At 44.3% G+C, this 18302-nt stretch overlaps 1 protein-coding gene and 1 long non-coding RNA gene across 5 annotated transcripts in view; one reads left to right on the forward strand and one right to left on the reverse strand.

Moving 5' to 3' along the window:
* LOC132972089 (uncharacterized) overlaps positions 1-18302 on the reverse strand; it is a 473300-nt gene that overhangs the window by 360499 nt on the left and 94499 nt on the right. The window lies entirely within an intron of this gene.
* mast2 (microtubule associated serine/threonine kinase 2) overlaps positions 1-18302 on the forward strand; it is a 168540-nt gene that overhangs the window by 81265 nt on the left and 68973 nt on the right. The window lies entirely within an intron of this gene.

Consider the following 18302-nt stretch of genomic DNA (forward strand, 5'->3'; position numbering starts at 1 on the left):
TCTTTTAGAATCTTCTTTAGGACATTTGATGTGCAGAGTCTGCAGACACAAAAAAAGACGAGATGTTAATCAACTAAAACGGACAAACAGCATCCCTCCTCCTCTAAGCTGTGACTTTGACTTCTCCTCCGCTGACACTTAGAGGACACTGAGTCACTTGTTCAGAGCGATAACCTGACAGAGACAGAAGAACCAGAACACTGTAACCCCTTAAAGACGGCCTTTCTGCAAAAGTGCTGGAACTAAGCTTAGCCATCATCACGTCTTTGTACATCTATATTGATTCAGCGATGGCCTGATATTCTTAAGCACGGCACAGCAGGAGCTCCACATACACACACAGTCAGATATGCACACACACAGCGCTGCGCTCTCATGCTGGCTCTGCTGATCCCTGCTCGCCTCTGTAACACCTCCGAAATGTCACAGGGTTGTAAATATCGTGGCTTGAAACAGCAGTCAGAATAGGGCTTTATTTTGAAAGGGACAAACAAAAAATCATTCAGTCTGACCCCTGCCTCCGATGATCTCATGATAAATACATAACCAAAAACAGACTCATGACATTGAAAAGCAGCCTCTGATCAAGTTTGTATCCAACAAACCAAAAACACTGACTGAAGGTCTGTGAGGTAAACGTTCTGCTTTTTTAATGAGAGTCTTGTTTGAATGGATCTATTATACAAACTGTTACAGCTAGAGGCTTACCTTTTCTTGCATTTGAAAGCTTAGCGTTCCTTATTCTGTCTCATTTCAGTCTAAGATTAAACGACCTCTTTGCTTAAAGTTATGTGCTGTGATAAAAATGGATCGAACAACACATCATCGTCAGAAAGACAAAGCAACATGTTTGCATGTTTTTCTCTTTATTCCCGCCTGATCTTGTAGTTCTCCCGTGATCTTGTAGTTCTTCTGTGATTATCAGTAATTGTTTTCTGGAGGAGACAAACACGAGTCTGCAAACAGTCAGTAACCATTGTGTGATTGGATTGTTACGGGTCACGAAAGGGTTAATATCCAGGTTATTAGTGTGCCGTCGACGGTACAAATTATGTCACAGATTTGATCAAACCAGGCTAATACTCGCGTTCAGTGTGCTCGTACTGGCTTAATTCTTGGAGAAAACTAATCCCCCACAGTATCAATGCTCTGAGTTTCTAAGCTATGTGTTATGCGGTCGGCTCTGAACTTGGTGTGCTCTAATTGAGTCGCCCTCGGGTGTCCGGGTTTGTTTAGATGTTGAGTTAGCTGATACAGTAAAGCCACATTCAGCCCATCGCGGAGCAGGTTAAACACAGCTTAGAGGGCTTAGCTGGACTCTGGCTGCTGGACGGCTCTCTTGTTTGTTTTATGGAATGAGAGAGAGGGATGGATGAACTGTGGGAAAGAGAGAGAGAAAGAGAGAGAGTGGGAACAGGAGGTCTGTTGTTGGTTTCCTCTCCCACACGGAGAAACTCTTGTGCTCTCTTACTTTCTCTCAATCTCTTGTTCGCCGCCCTCCTCGCACTTTTTACACTTTACATCTTTTGTCGGAGTCCAGCACCGCTCCTGCAACCAGCCAGCATGCTGGATTAGCCAATTAGAAGCGAGCTATGACATCATCCTGTAGCCACTGAGAGAAGAATATGAGCTCATCCTTTGGAGTGAAAGAGCGGTCTGTAACCATAGAAGCTTTTCAAATCAGCACTTCGGTCAGCGAGTTGGAGGGGCAGAGCGGGCTTCTCTTCACAAACACTCTGTTCAAAGTACATCGAGTTTTACAAAAAAGTTTGTTCCATTTGATCACTACTTTTATTTTTTGCTGAACGTGAACACAGAAGAAATGAAGGGTAGGACTTAATCAGCCTTACTGCAGTAAAAAATTGAAAATAGAAACAAAGAAATGAGACACAGATGATGTAAACAGAGGCATTCAGACGTACACAAATGTTTATTTAGAGGTCAAATATGCGACTTTCAGAGTAGATGTCCTCTACTTGTCTCACTTTAACATCAGTCTCTCAGGTCCAAACACAGCTGTCCCTCAGCACACTGCTTCCCCTCCTCCCCGACCCCTTACTCTGTGTTCTGGACGAGTGTAGCCATTTCTACCACTCCATGATCTCCATTCAGATATGCTGCCCAAAATTGATTCACTTCTTATTTCTTTAATTTCTAGGCAGATTATCAGACATTTTGTTGCTCCAAACTTTCATTTTTAATCCAGATTTAGTAAATTAGATATCCCCTCTTCTATCTAGTTTTCCATTGGTTTAGAGCTTTTTACGTTCTCCCACCTGTAGGGCCGGGTATTTCCCACGACCTCAGGATACGATTCTTCCTCGTGTTTTCAGAAACCTAAACTGCTCTCTTAATGTTTGCTTTTCAGTTTTGCTGCCAGTGGATCGAGTTTCTCGTTCTTGCTCGTTTATTAATTGAACGTGCGCTGCATCATGCAGTTAGGCTTCTACTGCCGCCTGTTGGCTTTTAGTGTGAACTGCACCATAGCAATGTGTTTTCTTGACTACATTTGCAGACATATTGATCCTGTAAGATCTGCATCGATGCATGTATTTTAAGTTGCACATGACGATAAATTGCCATATCGATTTTTGAGCACAGCCGTGTAGCTACCAGTAGCAGCCGCAATGTTTTAGTAATGTTTTCATCATGCAGGCTCTTCAGAGAGCAAAAGAGAAAACATGAGCATGAACAACAAATCTTCCTGGACAGACGAGGTGTGACAGCTGACACTGAGACACACACACACACACACACACACACACACCAACCCTTCTACCCAAACAGACAGCACATTTCAAACGGCCCGGTGTTGACTCACTGCTCAGATTCCATCTTCAGGGATATCACGGGGGAAATGAAACACCTTTTTACACTCCTAAAATAAAGAAGAGAAGGACTAGAGGGGAAGATGTAACATCCTCCTCCCCCTCCTCCTCCTCCCCCTCGTCTCTCCTCTCTCATGCTGTCTCGTCATGTCGAGTTCATCCACTCGGCTGAATTTGGCCAACGGGCAGAAAACTTCAAAGAGTGTGAAATTGAATGTCTAGACGCCGCCGCCCCATCCTCTCTCGTAGAACAAGTGGACAGTTTCTTTTCTCGACCGTCATACTCTAAACATTTACAAAACACAACACCATAACCACAATTTCTTAGATATCCATCATTTATATGTGAGAAAGCAGAACGGTCTGTTTTCTCTTTTTGGTTCCTGACTCATTTAGACTACTCTTCTCCATCTTTTTTTGTCGGATGCTTCAACAGTAACTTTTTCAGTTTTTCTCCTCAGTTTAAAATCATTCAGCAGCTCCAAGGTGCGTTCCCTTTTTTAGATCAAAGTTTATTTTTCTTCTTCTTTATGTCCCGTCTGTTTCACTTTGTGTGCAGCATCAGGTTAGCTCTCTGCAGCAGAACCAGATCTGATTAACAACTTTTAATGACCGTTTCTACGGCAACTAATTAAACCTAACGACGGGCTCAGAGCTGGAGCTGAGGCGGGTTTTAAGCCTCCTAACAAACCGTTACACCACGCCCACCTGTCAGTCAGGTCAGCTACACGCTCAACTCAATCAACTTATCACAGCAGCTCACACGACAGCTTTCAGGAGCAGCTCACGCTTCCCTATGCAGCGGTCTTTAATGTAACATCCTGTGTTTCCATGGCAACAATAAACATGTCGCGTCTGACATGGCGGCCGCCGGCCAGGACATGTTATGATTCTAAAATGAAGGATTTCTCTGGCTTTGATATCTGTTGAAAATATTTTAGGTAATGTAAGAACTCAACAAAAAAAAGTGTTAGTCAATTTTTCATTAATTTGGATATGTTCAAAATCTAAATATTAAACCTTCAAAGATTTAACATCAGCTGCAGCTTCAGTACTTCCTGCACAGCTCTGTGGCCGTGATGTATCAGCTGGGCTGTTGTTGAGCTTGTTGTTCTTCTTCACCTTCATGACCCACTAATCTGGACTTAATGCAGCTTGAAAACACGCTTTAAAAGAACATCCTCAGAAGAACAACAAATAGAGATCACCTTAAAGCATCAACCTTTTCTTCAGTCCACTCCTCAACTTGTTCCTTCTCCTGGTCTGATACAACGTCGGGCCTTTTGAGGAGCAGGAGCAAGTTTTCAGAAATGCATTGTTTGAGATCTTTAGTGCATCCCCCTTGACGAGAAGGCGTCTGGGTTACAAGCTGAGAACATGCTAATTGGATTTTTCCTCCCAGATGTAAATGAGCTGTCCTGATTTGAAACGAGTTCTGAAATCTGAGCGTTTTGTAGATCTGATGATGATAATTACTGAAGTCCTCTGCGGCCGACGGCTCTGGAGTGTGGAGCGATGTCTGCCCCGCCTCCGACCTACATTCTCCTTGTACCTCCCTCCTCGTCTGAACCCTGAACCCCCTCGTCTGAAGATCAGACCTAACGATGAAGACGAGCAAGGCGAGAGTGGGCTTGTTTGCGGGCGCGGGGGGGGGGGGGGGGGGGGGGGGGGGGGGGGGTGGTGAGGGTGAGGAGATGAAAGAGCAGTCACATCCACACAGATCACGTCACTCCCTCTCCTCGGGGGGAATCCTCTCTCTCTCCCGCTGCCTGTCAAACTGCTCTTTGTCTCACTGTTTATTTGACACTCTAATTATTCACTCTGATTCTATCTCATCATAACTGATCCCTTTCACATGAAGTTTCTCTCTGATTTTCTGCACCCGCTCTCTCTCTTGCTTCAATATTTCATCATCCAGTTTCTCTCTCTCTCTGCTGTTGTTTTTTATGAATATCTGAATGTTTGCAGAGATGAAGACGTGACAGAGCTTTGCTTCTTCTCCCTAATAGCTGAAAAATGAGCGACTAACAGGTCTTAGATTTGCTCCCCTCTTTCATTTATTTCATATAATTGATTGTTGCTCAGAGGGAAAGGAAGAAAAGTATTCAAGTCAGAATTGCAATTAATAATTTCTTCAATTCTAAATGCATTCAAAACCTTAAGCAATAATAGCAGGTACAGCGCCGTTGAGACACTCTGTAAGAGACTCTGGAGACACTAACTACTCTTTTGCCCCTCCCTCACCCCCATACTGCCTCCATCCTTGTCCACAGCCTCGTCACTTCCCGTATTGATTATTGTAATTCTCTCCTCTTCGGCCTCCCTCATAAGTCCCTCCATAAGCTCCAACTGGTTCAAAACTCTGCTGCCCGTATTGTCACCAAAACCCCCTCATACCATCACATCACCCCCATCCTACAGCAACTCCACTGGCTCCCGGTGAAGCAAAGAATCATCTTCAAACTCCTCCTGTACACCTTCAAGGCCATCCACAACCTCGCCCCTCCATATCTGTCTGACCTCCTTCACATCGCCACTTCAGCCCGCTCCCTCAGATCCTCCATCCACCTCACCGTGCCCTTTGCCCGCCTCAGCACCATGGGGGGGCAGAGCTTTCAGCTGCTCTGCACCTGACATTCGCAACATTGACTCTCTCCCCATCTTCAAATCCAGACTCAAAACCCATCTGTTCAAGATCTCCTCCTCACTCTAACATTTTAAACTGCAATTACAATGTCCTACATTTCATTTCTTTATTGTATGCTGTTTTTTTATCCATCGCTGTTTTTAAAATGTTGATTGTTGTACAGTGTCCTTGTGTGTCTTGAAAGACGCTTATAAATCTAAATTTATTATTATTATTATTATTACTATGAGAATAAATCATAGCTTTGCTCAGTTGAAAGGCAGTTTGAAAGAAGAGTATTTGTTGTGTTTTTATATCCGGGCGGTTGATCGAGTTGTGAGTTACAGCTTTGTGTCGTCTTTGTTAGCTCCTGTGCTGGGGGAGGGTGTACAGTAGCGTGATAGACAGATAAAGGGGGGGGGGGGGGTGTTTGCAGCAGAGAGGTGCAAATTGAAGCAGTTTTGAGTCTGAATGCAGAGAGGGCGGCAGGCGGAGCGGAGCAGCAGACTCATCTGGTTTCCTGATAATAAACTGAATGTGCAGCAGCGAGCGAGGGAGGGATGGCAGCCCAGAGGGATGAAAGGAGAGAGAAAATGACTTCTTCTCTTCATACATATAGATCACCTTGTTTCTGTAACATACATGTGCACACAGCCTGCTGCTTTTATGAAATTCATAACGGCACAGAGGTCTGAGGATCTGATGAAATCTGGGTCACACATCACCGTGAAACAGCCTCACCTCACTTTCAGGAACCACTTTGCACATTCTCACCGAGCTGCAGCCTGCGTGCACCGTGCACGTGTTTGTGTTTGTTCTCTTCTTTCAAAACAAGCTGCTCAAGTGCATCACATCTCAGATTCTGTATGCCGAGGCAGGAGGGGGGTGAGGGTGTTAAATCCCACCTCTGTCACTCAGGAACAATTCCCAGCAGGCCCCCGAGAGCGAGTGAGCGCTGAAGTTGCTCCACAGTCGGGTGATTCTCAGAGCCTGCAGGCAGAGGCTCTCCTCTAATCAGACCGCCTCATTTTCATTTTTATGAAATCTAAATCAGAAGAGTGTTTCACACCTGTGCACACTTCTCTGCCTTCTTGTAAATTCTATAAAATATTTGTTTTGGCCGTCACCTTTGACTTTGCTGAGACTTTTTTTTTTCCTGAAATGTTTTTTGCAGTTGACCTTTAGGGCCAAAGTTTAACAGATTATTATCAAGCAGATTTCCACCTTTAATATTATTTTTAATAAACTGAAATCAGCGTATCACCGTCGCTTTCAATGATGAGAAAATATTTTCACCATCATGAAAAAAAGTTTCTGCCGATTTGTTTGTTCAGACTCGTCTGATGTCGATCATTGAGCAGAAACATCCTAATTATCTTCATCTATTTCAACATCCGCCCAAATGAACATTGAGCTTGATGTTGTATTGTCTGATTCACACACACACACACACACACACACACACACACACACTGGATGCTGAACACACAGTCCCAGAGCGGATCAGCTCAGCGTGTTGAAACAGAAACCAGACTGCTCTTTGTTTTAATTATTTTAGAGAAGCTTTTCAAATTCACCTGCCAGTCTGTGACACACACACGCACACACACACACACACACACACACACCACACACACATGCACACCCTCTGTATTATCAGCTGATAAAAACCTTTGCAGTGAGGCGTTGCAGATTTCATTTGAATGTGTAAATTCCAATTAGGATTAGCTTGTTTTCTCTGCCCGCGCTGATAGCGGCTTTAGCATCTCGCCAGAGGAAGCGTCGGCCTACTGGAACTCAACGACAAGCTGATGAGGCCAGATTAGCTCCTTTCAGCTGTGTGTGTGTGTGTGTGTGTGTGTGTGTGTGTGTGTGTGTGTGTGTGTGTGTGTGTGTGTGTGTGTGTGTGTGTGTGTGTGTGTGTGTGTGTGTGTGTGTGTGTGTGTGTGTGTGTGTGTGTGTGTGTGTGTGTGTGTGTGTGTGTGTGTGTGTGTGTGTGTGTGTGTGTGTGTGTGTGTGTGTGTGTGTGTGTGTGTGTGTGTGTGTGTGTGTGTGTGTGTGTGTGTGTGTGTGTGTGTGTGTGTGTGTGTGTGTGTGTGTGTGTGTGTGTGTGTGTGTGTGTGTGTGTGTGTGTGTGTTGCTCTCTCATCCAGTAGCTGAAAGTAATTAGCAGGTTGTCTGAGGGGGGCGATCACCAACACTCTTCTGGATAATTGTTGTACACTTCTGGATATCCGTTTGTGCGTTGGAGAGAGCGCACAGCTGCACGTGTGGTTGTGCTGCCGTGTCACAGGAAGTGTGTGTGATGAGTGAAGAGTGCAGCTGCAGACAGACAGTAGAAGAAGAGATGGATACAGGAGGGGAAAGATGCTCGCCACCATTTTTGACCACTGGGATTTTTCTGCACACGATAAAAACATATTTATATTCAGATCAGTCATTATGATGTCATCATTTTTCATTTTCTGAAATCTGCTGAAAAAGACTGTTTGATCCAGTAGGTGTCGCCCTTGAGCATGAGCATGAAACCAAAACAAACTGCTGTTAGGCCACGCCTCCTCCATACTGAAGCCTCCGCTCTCCTCCAGAGACACACCTCCAACACCCCTCTACATTCACGTTCACATAAAGGAGTGTAGTGTAGAGACGAAAGGGCGGAGGAGACTCCACTCCTGCCGCTGAGTAGCCTCGCTCTTGTAAGCGACCAACACGGAGGAGAAAGATGCGAGCGAGGCCGAATTACTTCCAAAAAAAATGGGCTCATAACGCAGGGCTGGACATTATAAGTGTCCCACTGACCCGGATGAATGATTGACAGAGTCCAGCTGATTGCACGTTCAGCTGGCGGCTTCACTGCTTGCTACACTCGTTGTTCACTCACACTCAGATCTTAGAGCAGGTTTTCTCTACTAAAACACACGTTTGGTAAAATCAGATCCCGACAAAAGCCGAGTTTAAATCAGCTTTCAAAGAAAACAAATCACCGGAAAAGTTGAGAGTGACAGCAGGACGAAAACAGAACAGAGAAAAGTTTCAGCCACAGTGACAGACAGCTGGAGGAGCTGGAACACGTTAAAGTTAAAGACTAGATCCTGGTAAAGATAAAAGTTCACAAAACACCTTAGCCCTTAAGAGAGCTCCTAAAGTAAAGATGTAAGGATGAAGAGTTTCTCACAGAGAAGAAAGAAGGAGAGAAAGGTGATCATAACAATTCCAGTCAATTGACTTTTGCATCAGAATGGTTCAAGAGTAAATTGGTGACTGTTATTTTTCCAATCAAAAGTAATGTTCCTGGGTCAGCGGTTACAAAGGTCGGGTCAGTGATATATTTTTTTTAAACAGTGGAGATTCAGTTTTATAGGCTACATTTATAAACTTTAATACGATAAATATTGAGTCATATCGAATATTGACATTAGGCAAAAAAATATTGTGATATCAAATTTAAGCCATATCGCCCAGCACTCAGTCAGATGATGAGATTAAAGATGTTCGGTCACAGCTGCACTTATCTCCACTAAGAAGCCCACTCTCACCTCAATCACTCATGGTAACGACTGAGAACACACACAATACACACGCTATAACAATTAATATGATCCCCGCCGTCTTGCTGCACCTACACATCGCCACACAAACACACACTCCTGCTAAGTGAACACACACAATAATTGGCTGTTAGTGACATTAGTGTAGGAAGAGTTATATCTGCTCATTTGGAAGATTAAAAGCCAACCCAAATGGATGTCATCCCCCTGACGACACACACACACACACACACACACACACACACACACTCTTTTCTTACCCAGTAATGGAGATGAGTTGCGTTAATGTGTCAGTGTATGGCCCTGATGAATTATAATGCTTTTCGATGGTAAAGTGTGTTATTCTGAGACACAAACACACTCGCTCTTGTTCCCCTTACCCATAACACACACACACACACACACAGCCTTCTATTAGAGCCTTACTGGTCCCAGTGGGCCTCTCTCAGCGTCCCTCGTGGCGACCGTTAAGCAGCAGCAGAGCTTTCATTAGGACGCCGCTCGTGTCCTCGGGACGCCTCAGCACAATTAGCTCTTTCACTTAGAGGCCTTTATGTTGCTGCTAACGGCCGTATTTCACTCCAGCTCCAGGTCTATTTTACTGACTCTAAAAAGTGCGACTGGTCGTGTCGTTCATCACGCTAACGTACGGGACAGAGCTCTTTGTTCCTCCAACTGTCTCATATTTTCATGTTTACATTATAAGCAGTGATGTTTAATCATTCTCACACCAACACCTCTTACTGTAATGAACGCAGATTCCTTCCACAGTTTGAGCTCAGAAAAGTCTGTGGGCCTCAAATGTGTTCTCATAAACCACTCACACTGTTTTCAGGAACTGAAAACTAATAATGCAGCGTCATCTCAGCTTTGCAAAACAATCTAACGAGCTCTGCTGAGAGAGGACAGAGAGAGAAAATCAAGAAAACGTTCCTGTCAGACACTCCCAGCGCCTCGTCGAGCTCCCTTGTTCCTGGTTCCTCGTCCATGTCTACTTGGTTTACTTTTATTTACCCGCCGCCGTGTCCTGTAGGATGAGCAAATTCATCTGTCACTGCAACAACACACCGGAATTAGACGGGTGACGGCTGCTAATTTCCAACACTGGTCCTTACTCATGAAGGGTGATAACTCCAAATGACGCTACTAAACGTAATCTAATAAATCAGCACATTTGTGTTTTGCATCTTTTTTTTAATATTTTAATATAAAATGACGTCTCATGCGCCTTTTATGAGCGTTTTTTCTGTGCTCATTAGGAACAACATGCACAAGCTTCCAGGTTACGAGGACACGGCTTTCATCAATCCACAAAACCGGGGTTGCAAACGATTCAGTTTAACCGTCAATTTCCACCTAGCGCCACCGTTTAGCTCCGTCAAACCACGCACCCTGTACAGCCATGAGCAGCTGTACACACATCACCGGGGAACTACAAGATCACGCTGGAAAATACGATCCTGAGTCCATATATTGTGTTTTATTTTGAAATTCACCGTACACTCCTTGTCTGCCTTACTCTCCGGTTGGTTCTATTTTGTCCAGCTTGTTTGCAGCTTAGTTGTAAATAGACTCAGCGTGTACTTGAAGCGTAGCAGAGAGTGGCGCTGTTGGCACGCTCCAGAGAGGGACAGTGGCGCACGCTGTGGAATTAAGAGCATTGAGTAGAGTGGCAGCGAACGATGCTGTAGTGCACGTCACTGACGGACTATGTGGAAATTGGCAGTAAGAACAGCTTCAAGAATCTGCCAAAGACTTCTCTAAGAATCCTCTGAAAACATAATGATGACTGAAACAGAATCCATCACACAGCGGCGTATCAGTGTTCCTCCCTACAGAGCTTCTCACTGTTCATTCACTGCTGAGTGCTTACAGGTCTGTTCATCATGTGGAGCCCAGCTCGCCTGATTAAAGAACCTGATGAGAAGCTGCTGGGGAGTGATCAAAGGAGGGGCTAACAGTGTGGGAGTCTGTGTGTCAGCGTGTTAACAGTGTGATCATTTAGAAAAATAACTTGTTCCTCCGCTCTGGATGAAGCTCTCTGCGCTCAACTCAACTCACCGGAGTAGAAAAAAAAACCTGCATGTTTTCGGCACCTCTGGTTCCAGATGTAAATTTCCCCCGTTCAAATCCTCCATTGACATTTTACAAAATCCTTATATAAAGAGATTGAAGCCTGTAACCATGACAACCAGCTACCTCTAAACTCGTAACTATAGTAAATTTGATTTGGTGCCTAAACAGCGTTCAAAAACTGAGAAAAAAAGACAAAGGTACAAGACTGTGCACATATCTTTCTTCCTGACTCAAGGAACTACACATCCCATGATGCATTGCGAATGATACTTCTTAAATGTAACTTCAGTCATTGTTATCGTGTTTGTGCTGTTAATACACGTGTTGTAGTTTGTATTGTTGACTATATAAATTACATTCACTGCAGCATGACGAGGTTATTAGTCCATTTCCTGTTAGCTAACCAACTAGCTAGCCTGCTAGCAAAACTGTCATTTAGCATACAGCGACGAGGGGCAGCAATCTCCACCAATCAGAGACTTTTTACCCTATGGGTTAGGGTTAGGGTTAGGCTGTGACACCCTATGGTTGTGGGTAGTGTAGTTCTTTTTCCTCAATATCGTGAATAAACCGTGTTGTTCTTAAAGCGAGGTTGATATCAGACGAGCTCGTGTCTCCTACAGGAGCATAAACCATCGTCTCACACTCGTGGTAGATCGTGGTCAGTCGACCTGTGATGGTTATGACATCATGGCTGATAATCAAATCTGGGATTTTTACTTCTGGAACCGCTCTGTTGAGCCCTATAAGTGGACGTATCCAACGCAGACGAGTGAACTGAGGAATATAGAAGAATCTGTTTGATTCCACGTTAGCCAAATGATATCAAATGAATTTAAATCTCATCCCGAGCGATAGATGACTTTGTTCTTGATGCTCTGCAAGTAATGAACGAGACAACTAACAATTAAAACACTGATTATTAATGTTCCTTTATTAGAGCGCATCCCTGACTTGAGCCCGGCTCTGTGTGTGGATGCACTTGTCTTTGAGTGTGTGTGTGTGTGTGTGTGTGTGTGTGTGTGTGTGTGTGTGTGTGTGTGTGTGTGTGTGTGTGTGTGTGTGTGTGCGTGTGCGTGTGCGTGCGCGTGTGCGTGTCATGGCGGTTGCTGGAGTCTCTTTGTTGTCACTCTTCTCTCATCAATATTCACAGTGTTGATAATGAATTCGGGCTGCCGGCTGCTGCTGCTGCTGCAGCTCTAATTGTCTCCGGTGGAGCTCGGCTCCCCGGCTTCCTCCTGTTAATTGCGTGTTTTTAGCTCGACTAAAACATGTTATTATGATCGGGCCCCTGGGTGGAGCAGCTACACACACATACACACACACACACAGAGACATTTTGTACACATTTATGTACAAGCGTACTAAGAATGACATCTATTCTCATGCTGCGTTCAAGCCCTGCAGGCCTTTTTCTTGGTCAAACGCTGCTGAACGTGTTTGTGTCGTTTATTTATGTTAGTAGCGTCGCCTAAGAGGCAGAGTTGGTTTTTCTCCAGATCCACTTTTTAAGAAGTCGGTTGAAATAGTCTTTAATTGTAAGGAAATCTTCAAAAATCTGGGAATAAATTCCTTGAAATTTCTTCACAAATGTGTTCATAAAGTTGTCTTATAACACATATGAAAAGATTTAAATTCATCTCTTGAAGGTCTGCCTTAGGTAGCTTGTGAGGGGTCAAACTATAGTGGTTTCATTCTGAATCCATTGCAAACATTTTCAGTTTTTCTACTTCAGTTAATGTTTGAGTCACTCACCACTGTCAAATTAACCTGGACTGTAATTCTCTTAATGCACGTTAGCAACTTAAAGTTAATTCAAGAAAAATATGTTAATTAAAGGCTCAGTGTGTATATTCCACCACCAGGGGGCTCTCACTCAAAATAATAACAAAAACATGAAGTCGAGACTGGCGGGGAATCATGGGAGTGATTCTCTCTTGCTACTCCGACCCCGCACCTGTGATGAAAACAAACTCTGAGTTGACCGTAGTCATGACGACCGGGTGAACCCGACCTGAGGAGGAGAATATGTTTACAGATGAGCTAATGTATCAGAGTATAATCTACACAACATGTTTATCACAGCAGCTTTCAGGAGCAGCTCACGCTTCCTTATGCAGAGCCGCGGTCATCCCGTGTTTCCATGGCAACATAAACATTCTGTCTGTCATACGGGCCGCCACAACACGTCCTGTTACAACTATTGATTTAGGATTTCTCTGGCTTTGATAACTGTTGGAAATATTTTAGGTAATGTAAGAACTCAATAACGAACATATGTATAACAGGTTTAGTCCATTTTTTATTAATTTAGATATTTCTAGTGTAAACATTTGAATAAAATTCTACATATTGTAAATTTAAACTTAACATCGGAGGTAGAAACTACAGAAACCTGCCAAACAAAAAGACAAAAACAAAGTAAATAAATGTATTTATTAAAGTACTCACTCAGTGGAAAATGCTACAGGAGTTCGGTTTCATCCTGTGGACTTAAAATAAACCCAGACAGGAAGGATAGGGATCAGGGTTCATGAATAAATCTGCAGAGTGCTTCTCAATATGCAGGTCCATAGTTAAGGGTCATGCAGGGACACATTTAGAGGCACCGCTCCACCTGAGTGTGTGTGTGTTGTTTGGGACATTTGTCACCTCTCCGGTCCGGTGTGTCAGAGAGTCTGAGCTCGCTCCTCCTGACTGCTGAGTGTCAGGCCGGCCGGCGTCATCCATCACTCTGGGAGCTGTGTGTGTGTGTGTGTGTGTGTGTGTGTGTGTGTGTGTGGTTGGTTTTCTGTTGCTTCATTTGTCATGCTGTCAATCACAGCCTTGGCATGCATATCACTGAGGGGTTACCGTGGATACAGAGTGACAGCAGCTGTTTATGATGCTCATTCAGTCAGAGGGGTTTACGTGTGGTCACCTGGCTACTGAGGAATCTGAATATAATGAGAGGCTGAAGAGGGTTTTTAAACACTCAACGTGTGGCCGCAACATCTGCTGTTCTGTCTGACCGGGGACGTTTGTGTCATGACTTTAAAGAAGACGAAAAAGAAAAATCCCGAAGTGTCAAGCCCCGTTTCCACCAAGCCGTCCCGTTTAGTTCACCACAGTTTAGTACATGAATCCTGATCTTGCTTGCGTTTCCACAGCCATGTTTTAACACCTTTTGTGTTGGTCTTTTTAACACGGCCGTCACACATGAAGTGACAAAATCTTTGAACCAATCAACAGACTGCAGTGAGTCTAGCTCCTCCCACTTGGCACCCAAACAGAGGGTTGGCAATATAATAGGACTGTACGGGTCGCTTGGTTTGGTACCAGTCCTTAACTTTTGACAGTGAAAATGCCAATAAATGCATACTGTACCGTACCAGAACGTACTGTACCGTACTGATCGGAACCTGAGAGTTTGGTGGAGGCGGGGCTTTAGAGGGGCCGTATCCGACCCAAACGATGCAAAAAATGCCGCAAATTCAGTAAAGCAGCTGTCATGTTCTCTGTGTTGTTATCCATTATGTTGACTCCTATTACGTTGTGATGACGATATGTAAAAGAGGTAACGGAGCTCGGGTTGGGCCCTGAGCAATGTGGGTGCAGGTCAGCGGGGGACTGGGGAGGGGGGACTGGGGAGGGGGGGCAGGAAAGATGAAGGGACTTGACTTGTACGAAGGTCTTAATTGTGTCTACCTTTGCTCTCTGTGGTCCTGGCCCTGTTATCATGACATGTTTAGACAGAGATGTTACCTTTTAGTGTAAAAGTCTTTACCTCCACTCTCTCTCTCTCTCTCTCTCTCTCTCTCTCCATCTCTCTAATCACATTACCCCCCCCCCCCCCCCCCTCCTCTCTCTCTCAGCAGTAAAGTGTATTATTGATGCTTGTATTCCATCGGGCGGATTGCTTCAGGCTTTGTGTTCTGCTCCTCTTATCCTCTCCGTCACTGAGGATAATTTCATCACGGCTCTTTGTGGCTGTTTGGTTTGTTTAACACGAGCAGGCTGTTTGTGTGTGTGTGTGTGTGTGTGTGTGTGTGTGTGTGTGTGTGTGTGTCTTTGTGTTTTTATATCAGGCATTAGCTTTCTCCTCCTCTTGGGTTATTTTTTGCATGGTGGCTTCGGGTTGAACATCCTCCCTCAGGGCTCGGAAAGCAGTAACACAAACACACACACACACACACACACACACACACACACACACACACACAGATGCAATGTAATGCAATAAAGTGTCAGAGGAAGGTTTCAGACGAGCATCATTTCACATCACAGTGTGTGGGCGGACTTAGAGAGCTTTAACACACACTCTTTTTACCTCTCCTCCTTTTTGAGCACCTGTTTTTATGTTGCAGACTCAGACGGGTGAGTCACAGTGGGGGGGGGGAGACAGGTGATGAGCCTCTCACTGTTTACTGCACTATTTTTTGTTTTGCATGCATTTTTACATTTTATTATTCAGATATTTGCTAATTAACTTAACTTATGTGTTTCTATTGAAATATATGACGTCTACATTGCGGGTCCATACAGGTTGATAACAAGCACTAACATGTGTCTCTAGTCTGTCTACAAACCCCTCAATGATGAGAAAAGTCCATCCTCTCCATCTTCTGCCTGCTCCACTTTTCAGAAAATGTGTGCTCAAACAGGCTGTTTGGAGATTTTCCCTCTTTGCCCCTCCCCCAGATGGGTGACACTCCCACAGCTAGGTGTTTGTTCTGTCTCACCGTAAACAATAGGACATGGAGCGAGAAAGCCCGAGACACCCAAGCCCTTCCAGAGAGGGGGCGTGGTCAGACACAGCTCATTTACATATTTAAAGGTACAGACACAGAAACAGCCTGTTCTGAGCAGGGCTGAAATAGAGGGGTTTAAATATATTCATCTCTTTTATTTCTGTTTTTTGGCTCAGCTGATAGCCTTAGCTCACATTTATAGTTGTGTTGTTGTTTTTGTGAAGTCAGACATTGTATTCTAAGAAAGAGCAGAACAGGTGCTCAGAGGAAAAAGTTATGTTTGCAGTTTGAACTCAGCCTACAGGGGGCGACAGAGAGTAGGATCATTAAAGGTCGGCTGCACTTTGTGATGCTCGTTTCCATCCCTCTGGGTCTGGACAACATCTGTTCACAGGACTAATAGAATCACTGTGTCTGCTCTAAATGACAGCACACACACACACACACACACACACACACACACACACACACACACACACACACACACACACACACACACACACACACACACACACACAACAGCTAATTGGTTAATTTCGGCCTGGTCTGTTGTAGGCAGGCCAAATGAAGAGTAACCATAAATTTGATCGATGTTATCATAGTGCACACACACACACACACATGCACACACACACACACACACACACACTCTCAGTGCAGACCTGTGCCAAACAGCCACTCTCCCACTCACTGTGCTTCAGCCAAACTCCATTACATCCATTAGCTTATCTGCACACAGAAACGAGGAGATCGAGAGAGGAAGACGATCTGACTCTGATGACACAGCCGTCCCACGCAGGAACAGAGTGTGTGTGTTATAGAGTGTGTGTCTGTGTCTGTGTGTGTCAGAGAGTGTGTGATGGACAGAAAGGGCGATGTAGTGATAACAACAGAGCCAAAAGGTGCATCTCCCTCTGCTAAAGGGTTCTGCACATGCTCAGTGAGCATCAGACCCTGTGTCCACCTAGCGGTTTTCTTTCTGAGCCCCATCGTCTTTTTTCAATTCTTTTTTATGAGGAGAGAGCGTTTGCAGCAGCAGGCCCCCCCCCCGGGAGAAAAAGCACTTTTTTCCGAGTGCGCCAAGCGCTCGAGTTAAAAACCTTTCAAAAGCAAGTTTTAGTACTTTAAACAAGACCACTCTCGAGACCACTTTTTGAAGTTCTCCAGAGTGGCTTCTTCAGTTCTAAACTTTCCGGTGGCTGGAGCTAGAAGTTTCTAGTCTGTGGGTCGTTGGGGTCACACGTTCCAAGGTTGGACTGGGTCTTCAGTTTTGTAGGTTGGAGAAAGATGGAGTCTCATGTTTTTTTTCCACCAGATGTTGCAGTGTTGTTGGTCTGTTACTCTGAGCTGTGTCACAGGTTGTGTACTTTACGTGTTGTGTGTTGTTGTTGCATCACGTCACACGCTGTGAATCTGTCTGACACTTTTAAACACATTTCACACATTTAGATTTAGAAGTCTGAAGGTTTTACTGATTAAAGAATGGAGAGCAGCAGAGTTTGTGTTTCTATAATCTCATGATGATGACACTCCTCTGCCCCCTTGTGGTCACATGTTGAAATTGCAGCGTCAGTGCAGAAGAGAGAATCACCTGAGACACATGATCTCAAACAGACTGTGTTTCATTTTAAAGTAAAAGCCCTCACGTTAGCGGTCTTCCTGCAGCTTAGATTCCCATATTTGATATAAAGTTTTCACTTTGTGTAATTTAAATGTTATTGTGAGGATTGTTGGCAGCATGAAGTTTATTTAAATCTCCTCTGACCTTCAATTGATGTGCAACGGATGATTGTTCTTTTGTCTTTGTATTCATCATAATGTTAACGAAGCATTCTGGTCCTGGGTCTGTATATGTTTTGGTCTTAAAGGCAAACTTAAAAACAGAAACTGCTGTAACATCGCTCTCTTTAAAGCCACCGAATGTCATTGAAGTAAAGGGAGATTTTACTTTGCACAACAAGTCGGTTCCTGGTTAGTGCAGCCTTGATTACTGTGTAGATTTGTGTGTTTTTCAGGTGTTCTGCATCATCGAGAAACACCGGCTTCACACAATCACACAAACAGAGTGACTGATTTTGGCAGAAATGTTCATCTTCTGCAAGCTTTAATTCCAATTTTTATAAATTGAGTCTGGGAGAGCGGTGTGAAAACATCATCTTCCTGGGGCGCCTGTAGCCAAGTGCAGGGGTCCCCAAACTTTTCACCCCTCGACCCCCATAATAACGGTGCTATGATGTCCAGAGGGGACGCCCGTTGTCCCAGGAAGTGGTTTAACATTTCACTTTTAGGCCTCTCCAAACACTGACATTAGATCAACACACAACAGCCCAAACACCAAAAAGCACTTGAAGCAGAACACACAGAATCTCTTAAACTACTTTTTTTTAAATATACATGATCACAATAGCGGGTAAAATATGCAATTTTATATGTTTTTGGAAGGAGTCTCGTGACTCACTTTAAAAACCACTGGCCTAGTGGTTAATGTGCCGTC

Source organism: Labrus mixtus, chromosome 3, assembly GCF_963584025.1.
Source record: "Labrus mixtus chromosome 3, fLabMix1.1, whole genome shotgun sequence".
Taxonomy (NCBI): domain Eukaryota; kingdom Metazoa; phylum Chordata; class Actinopteri; order Labriformes; family Labridae; genus Labrus; species Labrus mixtus.